The 14,635-nt window shown below is 44.8% G+C and overlaps 1 protein-coding gene and 1 non-coding gene across 6 annotated transcripts in view; both read left to right on the plus strand.

Annotated features, from left to right (window-relative positions):
* LOC124777140 (phospholipid transfer protein C2CD2L) overlaps window positions 1–14,635 on the plus strand; it is a 607,433-nt gene that overhangs the window by 60,585 nt on the left and 532,213 nt on the right. The window lies entirely within an intron of this gene.
* Trnat-cgu lies at window positions 9,468–9,542 on the plus strand. Its single transcript has one exon. It is a non-coding gene; the product is annotated as a tRNA-Thr (tRNA).

Genomic DNA, 14,635 nt, shown 5'->3' on the forward strand with positions numbered 1-14,635 from the left:
CAAACTTATCGAATTTCGTGCACCGACTTTCTTAATTCTGAAATATCACAATAACTATGACCATTAACAAAACAATTGGAAGCTTGCTGCTGCTAAACTTTTCTGGGTATAAGGCCGTGGTCCACGACACTCTTCTGTTCCTAACGTTTTGTCCAGAACTGCTCTGGACATCTTCAGAGGCGTTGCTCCATCTTTGAGTCTTGCCAACTGATGCGTCGGACTCTGAGAGTGACATATACAAAGTAGATACACAGTAGAAAAAGGGGAGTGGCCGGAGTTACACGTGATAAGCGGACATGATCTTTGTCAAAGATAAAATTTAAGTATCGGTTGTCGTCTTGTCAAGGATAAATAGCAGTTTAGCGATTCTGTGGGGCTACTCTCCATACGTCTCTAAGTTTCAAGGTCTTTTCTTGCCCATTAAAATTATCACTAAGTTTGTATATTTCGATGGCTTCTCTATATAGCAGAGGATAATAGTTCGTCGTCGTAGTTGAAATTTTTATTTCAGAAAACTTCACTTCCTGACTTGCTGGCTGAAGAGCTTGCTCTGCTACAGCCGATTTGTCTATTTTGTCTAGTCGACAAAGAGTTTTGTGTTTCGTTACCCGTATATTCACGCTTCTCTTGGTCGTTCCAATATAAACTTTACCAAACGCACACGAGAATACATATACGCCACATGCTGACAGAGGAGGGCGTTTACCCTTCACAAATCGGAGTGCTTGACCTATTTTCTATGTTGGTCTAAGAATCGATCTAATGTCATGTTTCTGTAAAATCTTTCCAATCTGATCTGATATTGTTTTAATGAAAGGGAGAGAAACTGTATTCTTCCGTGATTTTTTCCATGCTTGTCCTTCGGCCTTCCATTATTTGGTCGTAGAATTCTGTTTACGGCCGGCCGAGTGGCCGAGCGGTTGTAGGCGCTACAGTCCGGAACCGCGCCACCGCTACGGTCGCAGGTTCGAATCCTGCCTCGGGCATGGATGTGTGTGATGTCCTTAGGTTAGTTAGGTTTAAGTAGTTCTAAGTTCTAGGGGACTGATGACCTTAGCAGTTAAGTCCCATAGTGCTCAGAGCCAGCCAATTCTGTTTACTTCCTTCAACGAGTAGCCATTTTTCTCTAAAGCCTGCCTGCTTTAGATGTTTTAATTCGGCGTCCAGGAACCGTAGACTTTCATGGACCACGACCCTATACCCTGAAAAGTTTACTAGCAGCAGTGTCATCCGGTTGTGAAAGCCCTCATTCTATCAGCGAATGGAAGTTTATCAGAAAACTGATGAATGAGGCTGTAAGATTTGAAATAATCAGATTTTTATACAAAATACGCTCTTTAAAATCGTTTGCGAAAGATCTAAGAGCAGCTAGCGTGCACGCACTGACGTCCCTGTAGTGTAGAGAGACTGCCACATACCATGCCGAAGCGGGAAAACAATGTTTCGTTCATTCCGGCAGCTAGGTAGGAGGTGCCTGTCCGCCGATGTCAGTACTGCCACTGTGTGCTGTCCCATTAACTACTACGTGGGTATACTTCACTGCCTCACATTGGTCTCCAGTACGCAGGTAACTTGCTTCCCTTGTGTGCGCACTCTTTACAAAGCTACACAGCCAACCTGTCCGTCACTGCTGTCTGCTCTATTCAGCCGTCAATAAAATCCCTTTATGTACTATACTTCACATTGTGCAAGAAGGTATCGGACTCGGAGCTAGACAGAATCTACTTGGGAACTAGGTCTGATTTATGTGACACTGAATATTACTACAGCCCACAACAGTGAGCTGAAAAGCAAAGAATTTGTGCTAGTAATGAGGAAAACACTAAGGGAACCACTGTATTTTTAGTAGTGGGTCACATATCCTCTACAAATATGTTTTAAATTTATGGCATTACATATATGATATGTGCTGTGGCGTAACTAAGCGGAACATTGCTCTGATGTCCCGGAGAACTAGATGCCCCTGGCATCCAAAAGAAATAAATGGGAAATATGACGGAAAATTAATTTGCATTTTCTATCGTTATCTTTGTAGTATCTAAGTTCACCAAAGCACAACTAAGTATTCTATATACCGATACGTCTTTTAATTGTTTTGATCATGGTAGTGCTTTACTGGGCATGGCCCTGTTGGAAGTGGCAGCCGTTTCCTTCTTCCTAGTCTGAATTTACCTTCCGCAGCCAGATATAGTGGGCTCTGCTCTTTAATGTAGAGTCCGAACCACAGCGCAGCTCGGCATTTTTCACAACGACAAAGATGCGATATAATACTACTTCCTTGTGGTGGTATTGAAAGGTTTCTGTTGGATTCATTTCATATTAATTTCTTAAATCTGTTGTCATTTACGGCATAAATTCCTCTTCTAAATTTACTGTGGTGTTTCTATCTGGGAGGAGACTGAGCAGTGGAACGTGTTATTTTTACACATAAACAAGAACTATCTGTCACACTACTACACTTTAAAGCACAGTTTATATGTAATTCATGTCACACAGTCTCATACGGAACCTACATCCGCTTTCTTTTATATACTGTATATGATAAGATACTGTCATCCCCCTTCCCTTCTGTGTGAGAGGATGAATGAGCAAATGTATTTGTAGTTCCATGCTGGATGGTAGCAGACAAACCTGTCTGCTAGGGAACAGTAGGACCAACGTCGGAACAGGTAGCTACGCTTTCTAAAAGCAGAGAGGTTTCTATGCTTAGTATGGTCCTGTTCGTCCCTTGTCATGTTGGTACAGGAAGCTGCCTCTCTGGTCACTTCCGTTTGTATTTGGGAAGCACGCTCGGTAGGAGCGCAGGTCAGTCTGTCCGCGGCGAGCGTCTGAAGTGGTAAGATCTCCAGCTAAGCGCGTGTCTGCTAAGTCCGTAGGACAATGGATTTCCCAAGTTCAGCCTAACTGAAAATTTAATCACCTTTATTTCAGGTTTAGCTCTAAAATATCTAATGTTATCTTAAATTGCAACGCAGTGTAATTCGCGTGTGAAGTTCAGAATACCTTCCGGTAGTTGCTTTGTCACTACTTTGTGAGTAATATGGAACCACGTGTTGATCAGTAACTCTAACTAAGATCATCAATCTTAAATGCGAATGCTCGTGTGATTATAACGTCTCGTCTTGACTATATTTTTCAATATAGCAACTTTTCTTTATGTTCAACCCACGTGGGGTGTACTTTATGAGACCAGTACCATGTGCTTATACAACTGTTTGACCCATCAGGTTAATAGTAAGACGATAGTAACCAGTCCGAGGTTTTTCTTTAGGAAATTGCGTTTCGATGTAATTTATTTTAATTATAAAAATTATTGTGGAGTTACACTCTTTGTGTAAACCAAGTTGACCACGTGAAGCATGTGGTGAAATCATCAAAGTAGCCCTCAGCTATTCTTTTCGGGAAGATTTCACAGAGAGTTAGTATGAATTTAGTATACTAGTGTGTGGTAATTACATGACGGACAGGATTGCGCTACGAACGTAACTTCTTTGGGTGAAAATTGAATCGGTTGGTTGTGGTTAATTTCCTCTTGCATATGTTTCAACGTTCTTCGTGTGTTATTTTATGAATGCAGTGTTGTATGCAGTCTCCCAATCTTGGCTCCATATTTCATGTGTTCTGTAAGATTACAATCTCACATTTTCACAGTCCTAAATAAGGCACCAGCTTAGTTATGACTGAAGTTTAATATTCTGAAATTTCAATGATCAATGTTAAAATAAATTTCCAAATATAAACTGATTTATTTCCTTTTATTTAAATTCTCTTATATATATATATATCACCGGTTGTCGTATGACTATTAAAAGATTATAATTAATGTTAGTCTGGTTGGGAATTTGGTAAGCTAGACTGGATACCTGGTGAAACAGTTGCTCAGTAATGCAAAGTTAACTTCCCCAGACAGCTCACAGCTTTTAACCTGATTTTATTGAATATCAGCGCCGCTTTCATAACAAATTAAAGTAACAACGTTACGTTATGACGCGCTATCTATTTTTGCGTTAGTCATATAAGCCGTCCAGACACAACGCGCACCAAAATATGACGTTCCAGCACATTTGGGTGATGGTAGTCTGTTCTTGAATGTTTGTTAATTGTGAAAAAATTGTTTTACGATTCATGCAAGAGGGACAAACCTCTACCTGCACGTGTCGGAAATCCACAGTGGCCGGACCGTGGCCTATCGACACTGCGATTTGTCATTACGCGATGCTGCTCGCGTTGTTTCGGACCCAACGCCTGTCATGAAAATGGGAATCAGTGGCTTCAGAAGGAGCATACTCAGCGTCATGCAGGATCACGACGCCCCCATCTGTCTAGCGCGCGATGGACACATCGTATGGTATATTTGGCAGTTCAGGAAGTGAGCGTGTTTGTAGCAAGACCGTGTCTACACAGACAGTGCGTAACACGACGGCCTGTCAGTATGGCAATCTTGTTGCAGCTTCCCCTGATGCGGCAGCAGAATTAAAGTGCAGACAGAGATGCGCCCGGCGACGGCATTGGACACAGGAGATGCACCGTGTCTTGTTTTCAGGCGAGTACCGGTTCCGTTACAGCGTCACGATGGGCATATCAGTATGCAGCGGCTCTCAGGGGAATGGATGCTGCCAATTCGCATTCTTCATCGTCATACCAGCGCAGCACATGGTTCAAATGGCTCTGAGCACTATGGGACTTAACAGCTGTGGTCATCAGTCCCCTAGAACTTAGAACTACTTAAACCTAACTAACCTAAGGACATCACACACATCCATGCCCGAGGCAGGATTCGAACCTGCGACCGTAGCAGTCCTGCGGTTCCGGACTGAAGCGCCTAGAACTGCTCGGCCACCGCGGCCGGCGCAGCACATGGCTTGATGATTTGGTGTGCCACTGGGGGCAAATCAGTATCACCTCTACTTCGCACAATCGTTAATTTCTTTAGCAGGTTTTTCATATCTGATGTGTTGAGAGGGACGGTTGCTGTGCCCTATCTCCAAGATCTCTATTACCTTTCAACAACATAACATACGGCAGCATGTCGCTCGTGATGTCCTGACCTGGCTCAACATAGGTGGTGATTGCTGCTCTGGCCAGCACGGTCTCCAGATCTCTCACCCACTGAAAACATTTGGTCACGGGTTGCTGAGAGACTGGCACGTCACCACTCACCAACCCCTACGACTGATGAACTCCAGCATAATATTGTTGGATGTAAGGTCTGCCAGTTATGCAAAACACCGTTTTTTCCAAGTTCCCAAATATGTTTTAGCACCTTCTAACAACCCTACCACAACAAAGGTCAAAATTTAATAATGATTGTGGTGTTGCTCACGCTGCTAAATACTGCATTTTCGGGCAACAACAAAGTTATTATGTGGCAGGTGTCATTAGAGCACAGTTAATAAAGTCATTTCATGTAATAATGAATAAACTAGGCACTCATCTTTTCGTGTTTCCCACGCTGGTCTCGTTATAAAATCATGGCTCAATTGTCGAAAATCTAGGTGGTGATGATTCCAAGCTCGGATGCAAAGAGACCTATGTTTTACTCTGCTATATTCAAAAGTTTTATAGATGTGTTTCACAAACCATTCTTGAAGATTAAACGTTTGAAAGTTTCTCAGAATGGTGATGTAAAAAAAATAATCAGCACTCCGAATTTAAGTTACACTTCTTTTTTTATTACTTTTGTTGCAGTATCACGTAGCACACAAAACATCGCTTCACAATACAAAACATACTTGAAAACATTTTCCTCACTGTCAAAGTTCACATTTTATAAGCTGACTACAATATGCGTATTTCCAACATGACGTCCATGACTTGACCTTCTCAAGATCCGACTCTCTAACAACTGCTTACGCGTCCAAAAATCAAGAGTTACAATTACGTCAAAGATCATAGTGACAAAAGAAAGAATACGCATAAGAATAATATCATTGCAATACAAACATATCGGTGTATATAAGTACCTCTACATTAATGAAATCAAATCTGAATGTTGTCTCAGAAATATGTCAACTACTTTACAGAAACACAGTAGAATATTGCTGGTATCGAGAGGTAAAGGTGAGGTGCCGTAATGGTTACGTAATTCAAGTAGCATTACAATCTCTGTGCCATCATCAGTGGGTTTCTGTTTTATTTAATCTGTAATGTGAACATTTATACTAAATGGTTACAAAATTACTGGAATATTTAGTTCAAACAACAATTTGTTTCCTTTAATTAATACCTTTACATTCGATTTGTATGGTTTTTCAGGACCACTTGTGTATTATTTATTACAGGAAGTTTCTCATCTGCAACCAAACGGTGCTGATGAGAAATTGTTTGGGAATTAACCTATCATTTTACACTTTAAACTTAATTTAGTTTGTCGCGATATTTCGCGCCTATATTTATTCTTACTTACGTTTTTGTTTGGCAAGCCCCTTTTCTCAGCACCCTGATGAGGTGTTGCGAAGCACATGTAGATATGACCCATATTTTGACAAATATGGTCGTAAAGGTACTCTGCACTTCACCAAAACGCACTGTAAACGTGGTTGTTTGTGTCCCAGCCCAGCCAGTGTTCATTTGTTCACCACATACACACATTGAACAGCTACACAATGAAATAAACAACATACACACAAAAATTAACTTCACATTAAAAACAGAAACAAACAACACACTACATTTTCTAGATCTCACCATACAAAAAACATACAACACACACGACTTCACAATAGTTAGGAAACCGTAATTTTCTAATCATTTAGTAAACATATTCATATTACAGATTAAATCAAACAGAAACCCACTGATGATGGCACAGATGTGCTGAAACATGTTTGGGTACTTGGAAAAAACGGACTTTCGCATAACTGGCAGACCTTAAATCCAGCAATTTTAACTGCAAACACGGAAAACACAAGGAGCTGCAAATCCAAATGATGAACATCCAGCATTATAGTCGAATCAGCGTCGAATGACGTAACCGTACACTGAGGTGACAAGAGTCATGGGACAGTGAGATGCACATGTAGAGACGGCTTACACAAGGTATAAAAGGGTACTGCATTGGCGGAGCTGTTACTTGTACTCAGGTCATTCATGTGAAAAGGTTTCCGAAGTGATTATAGTCGCACAAAGGGAATTAACAGGCTTCGAATGCGGAATGATAGTTGGAGCTAGACGCACGGGACATTCAATTCCGGAATTCATTGGGGATTTCAATATTCAGAGATTCAAAGTGTCAAGAATGTGCTGAGAATACCAAATTTCAGGTATTACCTCTCACCATGGACAACGCAGTGGCCGACGGGCTTCACTTAACGATAGAACAGCGGCGAGTGTATGGAGTTGTCAGTACGAAATACAAGCAACAGTGCATGAAATAACAGCAGAAGTGAAATAGGGACGTACGACGAACTATCTGTTGGGTCAGTGCGGCGAAATTTGGCGTTAATGGGCTATGGCAGCAGTCAACCGGCGCGAATGGCTTTTCTAATAGCACGACATGGCCTGCAGCGCTTCTCCGGAGCTCGTGACCATATCGGTTGGGCCGTAGACGCCGGGAAAACCGTGGCGTGGTCAAATGAGTTCCGATTTCAGTTGCTAAGAGCTGATGGCAGGGTTCGAGTGTGGAGCAGACCCCACGAAACCATGGATCCAAGCTGTCAACCAAGCACTGTGCAAATAGCCAGTGCTTCCATAATGGTGTGGGCTGTGTTTACATGGAACGGACTGGGTCCTGGTTATGTTCGGCTACTTGGAGACCATTTGCAGCCATTCATGGACTTCATATTCCCAATTAACGATGGAATTTTTATGGATGTCAATGCACCATGTCACCGGGGCCACAGTTGTTCGCGACTGGTTTGAAGAACACTCTGGACATTTCAACAGAATAATTTGGCCACCCAGACCAGACATCGAGCATGTATGGGACGTAATCCAGAGGTCAGTTCGTGCACAAAATCCATCACCAGCAACACTTTCGCAGCTGTCGACGGTTATATAGGCAGTATGGCACCGTTTTCTGAAGGGGACTTCCGACGACTTGTTGAGTCTTGATGTTGCGCTACGCCAGGCGAAAGGAGGTCAGACACGATATTTGAAGGAATCCCATGACTACTCTCCCCAGTCTGCATCTAATCCAAGCTCAGTTCGACTTAATGCTCAGACGGTTTAGAGGCGTTGTTGTTGCCAGAGATGGTGGCTCTGCTTATAAAATTCGTGCTGTGTATACCAAATCGCACACAGGTTTAATCGTGTATTCTTCCTGCTGCACTGTGTAATTTCGTTAACGGCTATCCTTACTGGTTTTCCAGTTTTAATGCCCAGCAGTGTGTCCTGCACGACGTAGGTTAGTGGAATTCAGGTCCGAGCACTGCGCGGCGGGTTTCTTTATCGCTGGCCTTCTACCGCCGCTTGCGGTTACGTCAGCTCCGGAACGAGCAATAGCGTGCGGAAGTGTGGCGCGCGGCGCGGCTAATGGCTCACCAGTTTACGGCGTCGCGTCGAGCCGAGCCGAGCCACGGCTGAGCTTGCCGTGCCATAGAGCAGAGCAAGGTCCTGGTGCCACAGACTGACTCACTGTCGCTACGAGATTTCCACAGCCGTCTTCATCATAGCGTGAAGTTATACATACAGGCGACCGACATGCTGCCTCTATTGGTGGTATAAGTTCGTAGGCCTCCACGGCAGATGTCATTTTGGATAAAATAATTTTGGATATTTGGCGGTGGCGTTGTAAATAACTAAACTGCCGACGTTTCGTTCGACTTGCTGCAGTCCTCTTCAGGGCGGTTGACAGCTGTATATTGGTGAATGTCTTCCTTTACATACTGTCATTTTCGGTTATCTGATGACTACAAACGTCACATATTTGAGAAGATGTCATTGTACAATTTGAAGAGGTTATACTGAGGGGGGGGGGGGGGGGGTTCGTGTCTGTACGGTACGCTACTGGCTGTGCTACGCTGGTGACTGATTACGAGACAACTCTAGTAGGTGAATAGTAGAAGGTAGCGTACCAGCTGCCTGTACTGGTGATAGTTTGTAACAGCGCCATCATCAGAGCTGACTTTCGTGGCAAATCTGGCCAAAGCCGTTGGACCCCTTAAGACTGTCCAAGCAGTGTGTAAATACTGTTCGCGCAGTCTAAGCTGACACACTGTGTGGTGGCTGATGGGGGCGACCATAAATGGGAAATATATGAAGATGGTTCCTGTTCTTCCGGACAAGTCTGAAAGAACAGATACCATCTTCATATTAGTTAAGGCTAACTGGCCATTTACCTCCTCCTTCTGTGCTGGATGCACACGAATTGCCAGAACTCTCACATGACTCGGTAAGATTGTCTGCCGCGAGTAGTGAGTGTAATGGTCAGGGGAACTACGAATGTAGTGTGTGGGCATTAAGCTGGGAATGTGGGTCACACGGGGGGCGTGAAAGGGATAAATTCTTGCAGTCGCACTATCCTCTGTGCCCTCGGTGGCTCAGATGGATAGAGCGTCTGCCACGTACGCAGGAGATCCCGGGTTCGAGTCCCGGTCGGGGCACACATTTTCAACTGTCCCCATTGATTTATATCAACTCCTGTCGACAGCTTAGGGTCTTGATTTGATTATCATTTCACAAATGGCAAACTCCGCGGTCGCTCCCGTCAGTCAGCGCGCCGCAGGTCGGCACGGATACGCGGACAGCAAGATGAGATGCAATATAGTATTGCTTGGAACAGCGATAAATCATCTTGAAGGCACACCAGAATGGTGTTCAATAAGTCTTGATCAATTTCGGTTCAAAAAATGCGGAATTTGCTGTGGGACATCGTAGAATATTCCCGCTTCAGCCGCTATAGTCGTGAAGTTCCGATACGTGGCTTTCAAAATAGTCTATAACAGAGGTGCGTTCCAAGGCGGGAACTCTCACTTAATTCCTTTTCGTGGATAGCACACCGCAGATATTCGTAGGCTCTTACAGAATGACTATGGTGACCTGGAAGTGAAAAAAAAGAAAAACACGGTGAGTGGATGGGCGAGGCGCCTGTCATCATAGCAACGAGGTCGCGCGAACATGTCCCACCTCCCTCGTGCCGACCGACCGCACACAGCTGTCACTACAGCAGTGTTGCACTGTGCGGACACTCTAGTGCGAGTTGATCGACGGATCACTATCAGACGCCTCGCTGCTCAACTGGACGTCTCTGTTGGTGGTGCTGAAACACTCAGCCACCAGTTGTGGTACTCAAAGCTGTGTGCCCGCTCGGTTCCTTACCGCCTACCTGAAGACTCTATATAAAGAGCAACGAAGAACCATGTGTGCGGAACTGCTTGCGGGTTTCGAGGCTGATCGTGACTTTTTTTTTGTCGATTATCATCACGGCGATGAAAAATGGGTTCATCACTTCGAAACGTCGAGCCATGAAGTGCCGCCACTCCATCTCTCCCTCTAAGAAAACGTTCAAAGCCGCACACTCAGCCGGTAAAGTCATGGCGACGGTCTGCTGGAACTCTCAAGGGGCTATTCTGTTTGATGTCCTCCCTCAACTGGCTCTGAGCACTATGGGACTTAACATCTTAGAACTACTTAAACCTAACTAATCTAAGGACATCATACACATCCATGCCCGAGGCAGCATTCGAACCTGCGACCGTAGCAGTCGCGCGGTTCCAGACTGAAGCGCCTAGAACCACTCAGCCACAGTTGTTGGATGTCTTCCTGAGGCATATCACGCCAAATTCTATCAAACTGACGCTTTAGGTCGTCAAAATCCCACCATAGTTGAAAGGCCCTGCCCATTATATTCCAAACGTTCTCAACTGGGGAGAGATCCAGCTACTTTGCTGGCCAAGGTAGAATTTGGCAAGCACGAAGACAAACAGTAGAAACTCTCACCGTGTAAATGTCAGCCCAGGATGGCTTTCGTGAAGGGCAACAAAACAGGCCGTAGAATATTGTCAACGTACTGTTGTGCTGTAAGGGTGCCATGGATGACAACCAAAGGATCCTGCTATGAAATGAAATGAAATGTCATCCCAGACCATCACTGCTGGCTGTCGGGCCCAGTCAATGAGTTCCAGGCCGAATGTGCGCGACATCCCTTCAATTGGGGTGGTTGGTGTACAGAGGCCAATGGTAGTCGGCCGCCACAGTTTACTACTTTACATTTTCCGTCGATACCAGTATGAATACAAATTTGTGACCTACACTACTGGCCATTAAAATTGCTACACCACGAAGATGAAGTGCTACAGACGCTAAATTTAACCCACAGGAAGAAGATGCTGTGATATGCAAATGGTTAGCTTTTCAGAGCATTCACACAAGGTTGGCGCCGGTGGCGACACCTACAACGTGTGACATGAGGAAAGTTTCCAACCGATTTCTCATACACAAACAGCAGTTGACCGGCGTTGCCTGTTGAAACGTTGTTGTGATGCCTCGCCTAAGGAGGAGAAATGCCTACCATCACGTTTCCGACTTTGATAAAGGTCGGATTGTAGCCTATCGCGATTGCGGTTTATCGTATCGCGACATTGCTGCTCGCGTTGGTCGAGATCCAATGACTGTTAGCAGAATATGGAATCGGTGGGTTCAGGAGGGTAATACGGAATGCCGTGCTGGATCCCAACGTCCTAGTATCACTAGCAGTCGGGATGACAGGCATCTTATCCGCATGGCTGTAACGGTCCCTGAGTCAACTGATGGGGACGTTTGCAAGACAACAACCATCTGCACGAACAGTTCGACGACGTTTGCAGCAGCACGAACTATCAGCTCGGAGACCATGGCTGCGGTTACCCTTGACGCTGCATCACAGACTGCAGCGCCTGCGATGGTGTACTCATCCACGAACCTGGGTGCATGAATGTCAAAATGTCATTTTTTCGGATGAATCCAGGTTCTGTTTACAGCATCATGATGGTCGCATCCGTGTTTGGTGACATCGCGGTGAACGCACGTTGGAAGCGTGTATTCGTCATCGCCATACTGGCGGATCACCCAGCGTGATGGTATGGGGTGCCATTGGCTACACGTCTCGGTCACCTCTTGTTCGCATTGACGGAACTTTGAACAGTGGACGTTACATTTCAGATGTGTTACGACCCGGGGCTCTACCCGTCATTCGATCCCTGCGAAACCCTACATTTCAGCAGGATTATGCACGACCGCATGTTGCAGGTCCTGTACAGGCCTTTCTGGATACAGAAAATATTCGACTGCTGCTCACCAATTGAAAACATCTGGTCAATGGTGGCCGAGCAATTCGCTCGTCACAATACGCCAGTCACTACTCTTGGTGAACTGTGGTATCGTGTTGAAGCTGCATGGGCAGCTGTACCTGTACACGCCATCCAAGCTCTGTTTGACTCAATGCCCAGGCGTATCAAGGCCGTTATTACGGCCAGAGGTGGATGTTCTGGGTACTGATTTCTCAGGATCTATGCACCCAAATTGCGTGAAAATGTAATCACATGTCAGTTCTAGTATAATATATTTGTCCAATGAATACCCGTTTATCATCTGCATTTCTTCTTGGTGTAGCAATTTTAATGGCCAGTAGTGTACTTGCATAACTCAATCACGGTGTGTCGTTTTTTATTTTTTAGAGTGTATTTTATCCCATTTGTCTGTTGTTTCCAGTATTCCACTTACCTAACTTTTCCCCTTAATCCATCTGCGCGTCTTGTCCGTAGACTGCATTGCTTTAAAAGCAGAACCTTCTCGTGAACAAACGACAGTCGCACTCGCGGTAAGCAAGACTGGGAGGTTCTTCCGCGAGCGGGCAGTCGGCTGCAGTGCCATTACCTGGCCAGACTGCAGCAAATTGCCGTAATTGAGGGCACTGCGAGCAGCTTTTCAGCTACGGCTTAGTGAGCTTTCTTGCATACTGCTAAAAGAATTAAGGTGGATTGTGCGACGTTAGAGGAGCTGCGGTAATCAAAGGGTTCGTCCCGTCCTACGAGAGAGATTCACGAATGCTCATGCGATGTTCTACGGCAGCGCTGTAAAACTCAGCACGACCGTGAAGCATTAAAACGCAGAGGCGCTCAGCGCTTCAATAGCCGAAGTACTGTGAGAGCGTGGCTGGGGCTAGCACAAGTACTGTCCGCTGCCGAGAACAATGTGCTCGACTTGAATGGCAACATTCTGTCAATGAGAAGAAAATGACGCGCCCTTTTAAAACATTTTTGTGAATGAAATTAATTCAACATTGTAACTTGACTGCTTAGTGAGATTCCAGCGCTGTAAATACAGAGGGGTACCAAAAATGAACCCACTGTTTAAAAGTCCATAACTTGCAAACTAACTGACGGAGTTGTCTCATTTTTGGTGAAAGTGTAGCTTAAAGTCCAACTTAAAGATATCACTGTAGGTGTTCGAAATGGTCACCATTAACATCCACACACAAACGATGCCGCCGAACTGCAGCGCGAACTACTGACTGCAACGTGTTCAGTTGGATATTTGCACATGAATGTACGATGGATTCTCGAAGTTCATCCAATGTGCGTGGCTTTTGTCGATAAACGACATCCTTTAGTGTTCCTCCATGTAAAAGTCCAGAGGAGTTAGGTCTGGGGAACGTGGTGGATACTCCACAGCACCTCTACGGCCTATCCATCTTCCTGGTAGATTTTCGTCGAGATACGCCCTAACACGATTTTGGTTGTGAACTAGGGCACCATCTTGTTGAAAGTAAACTCTTCCGTCACCATACAAGTCTCGGATGGCAGGTAAAATGGGTGTCTGAAGCTTCTCAAGGTACACCTCACCGGTAACTGTACCGTCAAAGAAGAATGGCCCAATCAAGCCCCGGTAAGACAATCCACACCACACATTTACTCCTGGCAAATTCACGACTTTGTCTACATCGACGTTCGGATTTTCGGCGGCCCAGTAGTTGCAATTGTTGCGATTTACTGTACCATTGAGTTTGAACTGTGCCTCATCAGACCACACAATCATCTCGGCAAACTCTTCATCGTTGCGCACCATGTTAGTAAACCACTCGCAGTACTCCATTCTACGATCTGGGTCGTCCTCGTTCATTGCGTGTAGCAATCGTGGGATGTAGCACTTCCACTTTGCTGTCTTCAAAATTCGCCGAACACTTGAGCGACTGACTCCAGTTTCACGGGCACACTGTTTCAGAAACTTCTGTGGTAAGCGAGTGAATTGCTGTAACACACGACGGGAGTTAGCTGGACTTGTTACTGTTACAGGTCATCCAGATCGTTGTTTGTGTACATCTTTAACACAGTCTTCGGCTTCAAATTTGTCTCGAATGCGACGAATCGTTAAACGTGTCGGTGGCTCTGTTTGATACTCATTTCGCCATTGCCGTTGAACCTCATTAATGTTTTCGTACTTAAAATACCACTCAAAACTGACGTCCTTTCATCGAATTTAAGCCTTGCGCCAGTCTTGTTTACTGGAGTAATTAGGTGCAACTAAGAACAAAACACTGACTATCTGGCGACTGTCATCTGACAAAACAAAACAACGCAATACAACGCTTGTGTGGCGATTGCAGGAACTACAAACTATTATACTACCAAAGATGAGACAACTCCGTCAACTAGTTTGCCAGGTATGCACTTTTAAACAGTGGATACATTTTTTGGACCCCTCTGTATATTAAACAGTC

Source organism: Schistocerca piceifrons, chromosome 2 (assembly GCF_021461385.2).
Source record: "Schistocerca piceifrons isolate TAMUIC-IGC-003096 chromosome 2, iqSchPice1.1, whole genome shotgun sequence".
Taxonomy (NCBI): domain Eukaryota; kingdom Metazoa; phylum Arthropoda; class Insecta; order Orthoptera; family Acrididae; genus Schistocerca; species Schistocerca piceifrons.